Below are 12,998 nucleotides of genomic sequence, written 5' to 3' on the forward strand. Positions count from 1 at the left end.
TAAAATTTTACTATGTAAATGGAATTTGTATAACAATTATAAAATATATATTTTGAATATCTCTCTTATAACTGTAAATAAGTAATTAATATGGAATGTTAGTTTCATCTATAGTAAAGTTAGTTAGTTCAACCAATTTGACTTTTATTAATATTATTCAGACTAAGTCGAATATGACGATTAAATTAAATTCACCATTATAATTTTCATTACCAACAATAGGTACGGCAATAGATTTTTAAATATAATTTAGTTATCAGTTGCAATAACCCATTATAAATTGTACAGATATACGAAATTTAGTTGTTCTCTGGAGAGAATCTAGGGTTTAACCACACCGCGGACCCTGAGTTTCGGCAGGTGTGGTGAGCGTACAAAAATGGTGCAAGTGATCTGAGAAAACCTGTGATAGGGCGAGAGGAAACCGACATAAATTATGTGTCCAGCCAGGGTTCCTACGCGGGAAAAAATTCCCGGGAATATTTTTTTGTTAACTTTCGGGAATTTCTTCATAGTTTTGTTCTAAAAGTTACAATATTCAGATACTTTTCGATGGCAAAATTTATTGCTAACAGATAGTCAGTTGGCAAAGAATAAAGTGTCCAAAAAACCGGGAAATTTGAAAACCCAGTTTCCGGTTTAACCGAAAAAGCGTGTTTTTGCAAAACCGGTTTTCATTATTGTCTTTAAAAAAAAACCGGTTAGCCGGTTTATATTAAATTTGTATTTAATGTGAAAAAGGTCTCCTTAAATTTAGTTTTATTTATTGACGCTAATAGGAAATACGTTAAGAATTGTGTACTACCCAGCAAAAACTTTTCTTACAAATAAGCCGAAAAATAAGGGGAATTTGACGATTCAACTACTTATTTTTCTACTGTAAGAAGTCATTATTTTTGTTCGCGATGTCCCAAAAGTAATCCTTTATATTTTGGCCAGAAATAAGTTGTTTTGTTAGTAGAGTTATTTATAGAATTTTTATTTACACAAAAAAATAAAAATAAAAATAAGTCGCAGACCCGATTCGAACCTGCAACCTTCTGTTTGGTAGTCTGCCGTTGTGCTCACTACACCACTGCTTAGTTATTTCATTGTGCATCAAATAATGGTTTTCACACAGTAATGCAATATTATTTTCTGTTTTTCTAAAAATAAACATGCAATAAAAAAAGAGGCAAATTGAAAAAAAGTAACAGTTTTTTTGTTTTGTTTGTTTATTTTGTTTTTTTAGACTTTACTACTTAAAAAGTAAGTTATTAAAAAAGCAAAAATTTTGTGAATTTTTGTAATGACAACTAGTTATTTCATGCATTTTTTTGTAAGGAGTGGTGGTTACCCAGCACATTATTTTATTTACTAGAATAAGTACTTATTTTTATGCAGGCTGGTAATGAACATTTGCATTTAGCACAGCTATCTAGTGTGTTTGACTGGAAAACGGGAGGTTAGTGGTTCGCCACCTGTCAAAACGATTAATTTTTTTGTTCATATCATATTCATTTATATGTTGATGTTAAAACTCGTACATGGAGCAGTGAGTTAGCAGCTTGACTATCAAACACAAGCAAATAATGTGACTGTTCGATTCCCACAAAAGGCAATATTTTTTGTGTTTTTTTTGTAGCTACATTATTCTTGTTGTGAATTTACTACTTATTTATCAACTGATTGTAAGTACATTTGTAAGCTTGACCCCTGAATTTTTTAAAAATCTCGAACAACGGTAAGTAGTGTTTCAGTCAAATAATAAGTAGTTATCGCTTTGCTCCAATTATACTTGCTGGCTTACTAGGTAAGTAAAGTTTTTGCTGGGAGCCTTTGTAAGCGAAGTTTTTGCTGGGTAAATCTTCGGAAATTTTGCATTTTTTAAATTCTTAAGACTCTATCTTTATGCAATTATTTTATGAAAGCTTAATTCCTTACCTAACTTTAATTGTTTAAAATTTTGAAATCAGTCTAAAAATGTGTGAGTTAGAGGTACTAAAGCACTAAACCAACCCTAGAACAGTTTTTTCAAAATATCTTAAAATTTTGAGGGTGTTTAAAAATCTTTGAAAACGGTTTTAGTATGCCCTCACCTAGGCCTACAACCTCCATTAGGTCGCTTTTCAAGATCATTTTGTAGCAGAGTATAATTTATTATTACGAACAATTTTTTCGAAAATCTTTTTTTTTCCGAAAAAACGCAAAATATTGCATAATAATAATGATAATGAAAAATCACCTGTAAATTTTGTATTGGTTTTTTGGGGACATTTTTTTAATATTTAAGTTTGGTTGGCGGAGTTAAAGAACTCTCAAATTTCCTGGTTATCCTACGTGGATTTTAGTTAGGTTATGAAAACCATGTTTGGCGACGTCTAACTGTAACGTGGTATAGTTAGACGCCAAACATTATCCAATGCGAGAGTGAGAGAAAAAGGGACGGCCTGATTGCCCTTTAAGCGATAATGACAATGACGCACGAGCTCTTTCTCCACCCAGAGCTGAATTACGACTGGGACATTTTTCATTTTTATAATTTCAAATGAAAAATAGCCCTAAAGTAAAATCAAACAAATTTTTGGGGTCTTTTTGCATTTTTTGTATTTTTAGGCATTTTTACATTTCTCGTTTAACATAAAATCGTCCCAAAGACCAAATGTAAAAAGGCTCCAAAAATCAAAAAAAAAAAATACCCAAACTATCGTTTTATTATTTTTTATTTTTTGGGGTCATTTTTCGGTTTCACATTGGGGCCATATTTCCTGGGGCCACAATTCGCAGCGCCGATCTTAATTGGCGTCATGAAATAAGTCCACAAAAAAAAAAAGAAGTAAATCTCCAAAAAAAAATTACAGGAAACAATCCGAATAACGCGGATCTGAAAATAAAATAATGAGTTGAAGAAAATCAGACAGTTCTCAGCCTTGTTGTTCAATGATGTGGGAATACCTCATATGCTGACACATTTAGGAAGGAAAAAAGTGACCGTAATTTAGATATACTTGACGAAGTCCTTAGCACGACGGCGGAAGTCCGAACATTGATCCACGAAATAGCTCTCGAGATATTGACGAGGTCATTGATGAACTTATCTGAGGAGATCGAATTTCTACCAGTTTCTGCAATTAAATCTTTGCGGAAGGCTTATGGTGGTACCTAAACGGCTGCTCCGATCGGGATAAAATTTGAAGTTGGGGAGCAAAGGAGTATTCGATTTTAAGTTATTAAATGTTCCAGGGTCGGCACTATGGAGGCCATTTTTTTGTTTCTCATCCGATATGAAAGATTTTATATTTTCAGAAAGCGCTATGTCTTGAAAAAACATGCTTGCGAACGCTATTTATTTCTTAAATTTTCCGAGCTATAGGCATTTCAAAATTGAAATTTTAAAGTTTTCCATACCTTGGTCCGCTTTTTTAAAAATATAGGCGTAATTTTAGACCGAATGGACTCGATTTTTTTTAGCTAGACAACTAAATTACCAATAATATAGCAAAGATTTCAGAGCAATATCGATTATGAATCCAAAAATCAACAATTTTTAATTTTAAAAAATGGTAGAATTTTGCAGTTTTTTTGGGTGAAAAGGAATTAACTCTTTTTTTATTAAAAAAACTTTCTTTAAGAACATATCTATCTTGAAAAACACAACTTTTCAGGACCTGTTTTTTTCGCGTATTACTTGTTTTTTTCGCGTATTACTTGTTTTTTTCGCGTATTACCTGACTTATTAAAATAATTCCATGGTAATTGAATTCAGAATCTGTTTTCGCTATTTTGATAAATGATTTAAAAATGTAAAATTCATATTCAGCATGCTAAAATTAGTAAGAAAACATGAAGAAATTATTCCAAACAAATATTTGAAAAGATAGAGGAAAAAACAAGTAAGAAAGTATGGTCGGTCAAGCCCGACCATATAATACCCTACATATAGTACCCTAAGTAAAAGAGCAAAAATAATCGGCGGTTTCATAATTTCAAAAATATTAGTCCTAAAAAAGCGAAATAACTCCCAATGAAATAAATCCCAATAGAAATGAAATAATTCCCAATCCGTAGGAATTTATATACATATGTAATCTAAAACAAGTAAGAAAGTATGGTCGGAAAAGCCCGACCATATAATACCCTACACCAAGTAAATGAGTAAAACTATTTTTCTTTTAAAATATCTATAATTTATATTCGTGAGTGATTTACGGAAGTGGGCCTAATATGAGAGCTCTGACTAATGATGGACCGATCACCATGAAATTAGGTCGTGTGATTTATGTCTATATTAAAGTTAACTAATTTTGTGTGTATACCAACATTTTTAAACGATTTATGCACGTTAAAGTGATTTTCGGAAGCGGGTCTATATGGGAGCTATGACTAATTATGAACCGATCGTAACAAAATTTGGTGACACGAATTTTGTATACATAAGACTTATTTGGAGAGGAATTTGTAGAGATACATATATAAATTAAACATTTATGACCGATAAAGTCCAATTTCGGGAGGACATTTGTTTGGGGGCTAGGTGAAATAGTGAACCGATTTCAGCCAGTTTCAATAGGCTTGATCCTTGAGCCGAAAAAGTAATATGTACCAAATTTCATTGAAATATCTTCAAAATTCCGATCTGTACTCTGCGCACAAGGTTTACTTGGACAGCCAGCCAGCCAGCCGACCAGACGGACGGACGGACATCGTTTAATCGACTCAGAAAGTGATTCTAAGTCGATCGGTATACTTTAAGGTGGGTGTTAGACTAATATTTTTGGGCGTTACAAACATCTTCACAAACGCATTATACCCTCCCCACTATGGTGGTGGGGAGGTCACACCGAGCGCTCTTTTACAGAACATTTTAGCATCAAAAAGTAATTTTCTTAAAAATCAAAGATAGAGGGTTTTGAATATAGTCCCTCGATATGACAATCTTATGTTTTTCTGTAAGATATCTTTACGATAAAAAAACAAGTCATATTTTTCGAATACGCCCTTTGGAATTTGACCTATTTTTTATCAAAATTTAAATTTTGGGCCACATGTTCTAAAATCCCAAAGCTGGGATCAGAAAACTGAAAGCAGATTTGGAAACCTTTATGTGTTTCATATTTATCCCCAAAGTATTTTCCCAGCCCCGAAGGAAATATGGCTCTATGAGCAAATTTCCAATTTTTAGGAATTGCGGGATTCCCTTTGACCTTTTGACTTTAAACTTTGTTATTTTTAATAACAAAATTAAAGTGAAAGAGTTTTCTCGGTGTCTTATTAAAAATAATTCTATGACGAACATATGACATTATATTTCTATCAAATAATAGCGATATTCACAATGTAGAGTACTTTCTCTATCAAAGTAGCAAAAGAGCAGATTGGCAGAAACCAAAAACAAAATACATTAGAACTACTATTTAATTTTTTGAATTTGATAAATCATATTTTTGTTTTGCAAATGAATTCAACTTTATCTTAAAATCATGATAAAGGAGCTAAAAAGAGCATTACAAATGCAATTACGTTCAAATTTATAAAATTTTGTGACATTTAATTGCTCTTTTACTCTATTACCAGGACAAGAGCTCTACATCATGAATACCGCAAATATTTAATTTTATAGTAAAAAATTATCTCCAAATATTTTAACCAACTTTTGTTGTTTTTTTATGTTAGTACAATTGAATTGTAATGTTTTTTTTTTTAATAAAATGACACAATTTTATAAAATAATTTTCTTTTTTACATATTTTTCTAGTTGAAAATAAAAAACCCTAATTATGACGTTGCGAGGAAATTCATCGATAGAAAATGCTGGCAGGGTTCATATATATAAGTGTATACATATGGGCAATTCCATGTACGTGACATTTGTAATAGACTATAGAGTGTAATAGATTTTGCAAATATAAGAAAATAAATTGGTCTTTATGTTCTAAGTATTCAGAGGGTACACACAGAAAAAGGATTGGTTGGAAAACGGTTGCAACTATGAAAATTTAGTAGAATAAATCAATATTGTGTTGTAGTCATTGAAAATTTATAAATTCAACAGAGTATCTTTATTTATAATTGAAAAATCATAATTATAATAGAATTGAGGTTCCTATAATTGTATTATTAGTTAGCATAATCAATTTGCGTCTGGTAAACATTAAATTAAGGAATTCGGCAGAGACGACTGAAGGTTTCAGTTACAATAACCAATAAATTCGGTCATAAAATCAAAAAACTAATTCGGTGATTACAACCAACAAATGATGGTTATAAAAATTATAAAATTTGTTTGACATTTTTCGAAAAATAAATAATAAATTAATTAGAAAATAAACAAAAATTGTGTACACACACTTAAAAGTAAAATATTAATTAAAATAAATAGAAATTATCACAAGGTCTTGAACGGTAAGTAAGGCATTCGTGGGTAATTAATGAAATATGAATTTCACTTTTTTCAATGCATATTTTATAGACTAACAAAAAATTGGACAATTTTTGACCTGGGGTAAGGTAGACTTAATCGCACTCCTTCTTATAAATAATAAATCATCCAGTTGGAGAATTCTTCATTAAAACAGGTCGTTATACATACTTTCAAGTGCTTCTCCATGCTTTAATGTCTGGTAGTTAAATGTCTGACTGGTTCCCAAGATATGAAAGGACGAATAACGGTAAGGAAGTTATGAATTTGCTATATTGCAACCGTTTTGTTACAATCATTCACTTATTTAATGATTTCATTATTTTGTAAATTCTCTTTAGCATTATCATCAAGTATTTCTTTCGTAAATTTCGCCATTTTTCGTCAAGCCTCAATGTTAATACGTGGTATAAACCGGTGTCCATGTAGCTTTTGGAAATATTCATTTTGTTATCAGAAGCATGTATAGATAATGAATGAACTGCAGCATTCAAGTAAATCAAATTTTATCTGAATTATGACATAAGGAAAAATTTGAACATCTGTTCATCTCTCAGGAATAGTAAATTATTGTATATATTTATTTATATTAATGTTTATTAGATAAATTGCAATAAATAAATCTTACACATATTTAGTAATAATAAAAAATATTTTTTTTTTCATTGGGCCAGTCTAATGTAAATATATATAAATTGCTGGTTATTCCAACCGAATTATTTTTTAATTAACAGTTGTGAATACCATATAAACAGTAGTCTGAATCGAATTATGTGATAGTACAGGCAACCGACAAAATTCGATTGGCGCCAAATTCGGTTGTGAATACGAATCTGTTTTCTCTGTGTATTATATTTTAAAAAAATAATAAGTTCTTTCGAAACATCGTACGTGACATAAAACGGAAGTAATTTTGAGGTACATGTAGAAATATGCGAAAATTTGCAAATCGTGAGAGGTGTTGTATTTTCTTTTAATTTCTTAAACTAAATCAAATATTTTTCCTTTACAATTCATCATATTTAAATTAAAACATTCTATGGATGATTTTACCTATATATATGAAAATTAAATGGTTAAATGGTGAGAACGACTGGAGCGATTTAGCTGATTTTTCTTTATTCGATTCGAAATTTTCCGGAAATGGTTTGTAAAGAAAATAAATTCTTGGTAAAACTCGGCAATTTAAGTTTTTATATATTGCATTTATAAATAAGAGACATTTTTGGAGAAACTTGAAGAACTAACAACACTGCATACTTTTCACTTCTCATTTTTTTAAAATTTAATATCATACGTGACAGATTCTATTATGTAGTATCATTTTATTGTTTTCTCCTATGCAAATCATATTGGAAAAAGTTTCAAGGGTTTTTGTTTTTTCAGTCGTGGTTGTCATTCTCGTGGAATTGCCCATATGTACATATTTATGAAAAAATATTAATATTTGTGTAGGTTTGAGTGTGTGTGTATATACGCATTTGATTTCTTTTTTAAACATTAATATTTCTTACGCCATCTTGAGCACTTATTGATGCATTCAAAATGTTGTTGTTTGAGTTATTGTATTTTTTTTATATTATTCTTACATATATTTTCCAAAATAGGGAAGAAGTTGGGGAAAATTACATTGTACAAATTAAAAACCCCAGCTACTTATGCTCATAGTGTTTATGAATGTGAATGCGAATGTGTTGTTGTGCGATTATACGAAATAACAAAATATAAATGCTTAGGGCAAAAATCAAAATTCGAATAAATAATGACAATTAATATAAATATAATATGTCGAATCACAACTTATCCTATCATGTCATATTGTGTTCTAATATTTCACAATGGTTTGAAAATGTACCTATTGCCTTTCAAGCAAAAAATTTTCTAAAATAAGCAGAGACCTGCACCGAACGCCTAAGAGCAGGTTAAGCCAAGTCGATCATATAGAAACTTCTGAAATAAAACTTGAATATTCTGAAATACAATTAGAAAATTCTGAAATATAATTGGAAAGAACTGAAATTCAATTGAAAATTTCTGAAAGTCAATTGGAAATTTCTGAAATATAATTAGAAACTTGAATTTCGAAAAACTAAAAAAAGTTTTGTTAAATTTATATGAGGTTTATGACGTATTAATGTAAAGGTATTATATTAAGTAATTCCATGTGAAAAATTAAAACAAAAATTACAATTTTTCGAAATATTTCAAAGGATCAAATATTTTTGGTGCTGAAAGCGCCTCCTCTCCACATATTACGAACATTTCATATGGTTCCTTTGCGAGAAATATAAAAAAACATAAAAAATTGACAACTTATTTTTGCTCCATACAAACGGTAATGCCCTAATGTACATACGGACACTGCCAATACACTTGAACAAATATACAATAACAGGTGCAGACAAACTGCTGAGATATCAAGAAGACTTCACATTGTCTACAAGACTTAATTTCCACCAGGGCATTTATATAATAGAACTACTTATGTGTTTCCTGTACACTTACATTCAAATTTCCAGGAGTTATGAATTTGATAGTAAAGATTTCCTAAAAAATTAACGAGTTCTGTACGCTAGAACAACAAATGTCACAAAGTTTTCCTCCAAAAGGTAGAAATGTTGAAAATATTAAGTAGAAATACACATTTAACTGATCATAGCAGGAGAAAATGCTAGGTCTTCACTTTTGGAGGCCTTTTAAAAGATGCATTCACATTCGAAATGCTTTACAAAATAAGTTCTAACAAATCTATATTTTAAATTCAAACATGATTGGTTTTGCAATTATTAATATCAGTGATGAGATTTTTGGCACAATTGTGCCATTTTTGGCACTATTACGTTTTGAGTGGCACACTCGATACTAAATTGTCACTTTCTATAATTTTCAAAATAAATAAAAATTGTTTTAAGCAATAATTTCGGAAAAATAACGAAAATTTGTCGGTCAAGCCCGACCATATAATACCCTACACTAAGTAAATGAGCAAAATAATTATTCTTTTAAAATTTCAATAATTTATTTTCGTGAATGAATTTCGGAAGAGTGCTATGATGGGAGCTATGACTAATTATGGACCCATCGCCATGAAATTATATCATGTTATTTATGTCTATATGTATGTATAATTTTATGTGTATACCAACATTTTTAAGAGATTTATGCTCGTTAAAGTGATTTTCGGCATAGCTGTAACTTGTGAATAAAATACAAAATATAAATATTTTTTATATTATTATCCAAATTATTTATTAGTTAAATAAAGTATTTGTCTAATTTATTAATAATATTTATAGTTAAATTTATGCATATTTATATCTTTTAAAACCAAATAAATTATAAATAAAATCATTTTATATTAGTTTAATTAAATTATATTGATATTTTTTTAGAAAATAGTAAAATTTTATATATTCAAATAAAACAAAGTTGAATAAAATTTAAATTTATTTCATTTAGATAAAAATAAAATCAACTAATTTCTTTGGAATATTTATTCAAACAAAACACAAAAAATTATTGAATAGAAATAATTCTATAAAACTTTAGAAATATTTTTATTTCTCACAAATTTGAAACAAATAAATTTATTTTTCCAAAAATTACTGAATAGAAATAATTCTAATAAATATTAAAGAATATTTTTATTTCACAATAATACTGATGTAAAATGTCTTCTGATTGTATTCTGAGTTGAAAAGGTTATTTTCGAAACGAATTACAAATTTTTTTCAGATTTAACTTGTTTTTTCTTAGTTTGGAAATGGAAAAATTCCGGGAAATTGGAACCCTAGTTCTCTGATATCTAATATTCTATTTTTAAAAACTACTACTTACTCATTGATTATCACTAGAATATGGACACAGATTAATGGTTTCAATTGGAGGTTTATTATTAATTTAAATTGTAAAGAACAAAATTCATGAATTATTTTTAAAAACTGTTTTTAAAGTAACTAAGTAGTTGTTCAAAATGATCGTCTTACATGGCATTCCTCCTAGGGCTATTTAATAACCCTGCAAGTGAAATTAGACGTTCAAAATATCGTTGAATTATTTTTGAGCATAGTTTTTGTTTATTTATAGCAAACGAAGGATCTTTTTTATAATCCTCGGAAGAAAAATCTTTATCATCCGAGCTCATTTTCACAAACAAAAATTTTTTTATAAAATTTTTCAAAAATTTGTTGTTAAAATATTTGACTTTATTTTCACAAATAAAATTATTCAAAGAAAATTTCTATGAATAAAAAAGTATTCTAAAATTTTTTGTTGAATATTTAAATATTTTTCTTTTTTTTGGAGAAATAAAATTATTCAAAGAAAATTGCTTTCAATAAATTTTATCAACAAATTTTCGAATAAGTAAAATAATATTTTATTCATAACTAGTTGAATAAACTAAATTAATATTTAATTTTTACTATAAAAATATAATTTGAAAATAATTACATGTTTTCATATTGATTAGAACATTTTAAAATCTATTCATTATATAATAAACAAAATACAACTTATTGTTACTAAAATACAAATACTATTAGTATCATTTTATAAATGTTTATTAAAAACTTTTAAGTATAATTTATTTAATATCGTATTCTATTGAAATCAAATAATATTTAATGCTTTATATTCTAAATAGATATATATTAATTAGTATCCTATTTTGAATAATATAGAATGATTTCAATATAAATTTATTTTTTTAAATATAACTAAAATTCAAAAATAATTAAGTTTTTGGAAATATTTTGAATAAAAATATTCACAATTTACAGCTATGATTTTCGGAAATGGGCCTTATATGAGAGTTATGACTAATTATGAAATTTGGTTGTGTTATTTATGTCTATATGTAAGTTATTTGTGTTGAATTTTATGTATATACCAACACTTTTAAGAGATAAAGATATTTTCGGAAGTGGGCCTTATATGGGAGGTATGACCAATTATGGACCGAAAATAATGAAATTAGGTCGTGTGATTCGTGTCTGTATTGAAGTTATTTATGTTGAATTTTATGTGTATATGCACGTGATTTATGCACGTTAAAGTGATTTTCGGATGCGGGTCTTATATGGGAGCTATGACTAATTATGGACCGATCATTTCTAAATTTGGTGACATGAATTTTGTATATATAAAATTTATTTGGAGCAAAATTTGTGTAGATACCTATATAAATTAAATATTTATGACCGATCAAGTCCAATTTCGGGAGGACATTTGTATGGGGGCTAGGTGAAATAATGGACCGATTTCTGCCAGTTTCAATAGGCTTCGTTCTTAGGCCAAAACAATTATATGTACTAAATTTTATCCAAATATCATCAAAATTGCGACCTGTACTCTGCGCACAAGGTTTACATGGACAGCCAGCCGGACGGACATCGTTTAATCGACTCAGAAAGTGATTCTAAGTCGATCGGTATACTTTAAGGTGGGTGTTAGACTAATATTTTTGGGCGTTACAAACATCTGCACAAACGCATTATACCCTCCCCACTATGGTGGTGTAGGGTATAAAAAGATACCATTATTTATCAGGCTTTATTTGTTAACAATAATGAAGTCAAAAATCTTAATCAAATTGTCTGCGACACATTATCAATTGAGTGTTCGATATTAACAATTTTTGGTAAATTCGTGTTAATAGAATATTTTTTTGCTTATTTTATTACGTTGATTTAATTAAATTAATTTCAAATCTGAAAAAAAATGTTCACAGAAGTATATTGAGGGAAAGATCCAGACAACACTTTAATTATATTTTTTTAAAGTTCGAAATATATTAAGCAATCCAAATATTTCTCTTAGTAATCATGAAAAAAATATGAAAAAATTGTTATACCCCCGCTTAGCATGTGCATGCCTTGCTGTCTCAATGACGACTAAACAAAAGTGAATAAGAATATGTGTGTTGTTAGTCAGTGCGAAAGATCTATGAAATAGGTACCATTGGACTAAGTACTACTTCAAATTGAGTCATTAAATTAAACATACTAAACTTCGATTATTATTAAATAATTATCTGAAAACCAAAAATATATCAGTACAGTTTGACATGTTAGATTTACAGTAAAAATCTCTGTCACAAAATATACAAAAAAAAATGTTGTGAACTTTTTGAATAAAAAATTTTGGTTAAAGTTTGTTGTAATTAGGAAATTAATTTTAAGACGATTTGAGTGGAACTAATTGAATAAAAGGCTCTGAAATATTTTTTAGTACAATATGGAAAATCTAATTTATCAATCCGACCAGATACAGTTTGATCAAAATCATAATTTTAAACTTGTTTTTGGGTTTTGACTTGTAGATCAAATGCCAAATAATAATCAGATTAGTTAATCTAAAAATAAAAATAATCTGACGAGGATCAACTTTGATGTTCTTGCGTTATTGTTTAATATAGCCATACATAATGTCAGAAAATTAATAAAAAGCTGAAAATAAATTGGAAACAATCTAAAACGCTAATTTAGACAAAAAATCTTTTTGAATAATATATTTTAAAGTCTCTTAAATCATCCTTAGAACTGGAAAGATTCATATTTGTATGTTTTCCTACACACATATATATCAGCTGTTAGTACTT

The sequence above is a fragment of the Calliphora vicina genome, chromosome 5 (assembly GCF_958450345.1).
Source record: "Calliphora vicina chromosome 5, idCalVici1.1, whole genome shotgun sequence".
NCBI classification, from domain to species: Eukaryota; Metazoa; Arthropoda; class Insecta; order Diptera; family Calliphoridae; genus Calliphora; species Calliphora vicina.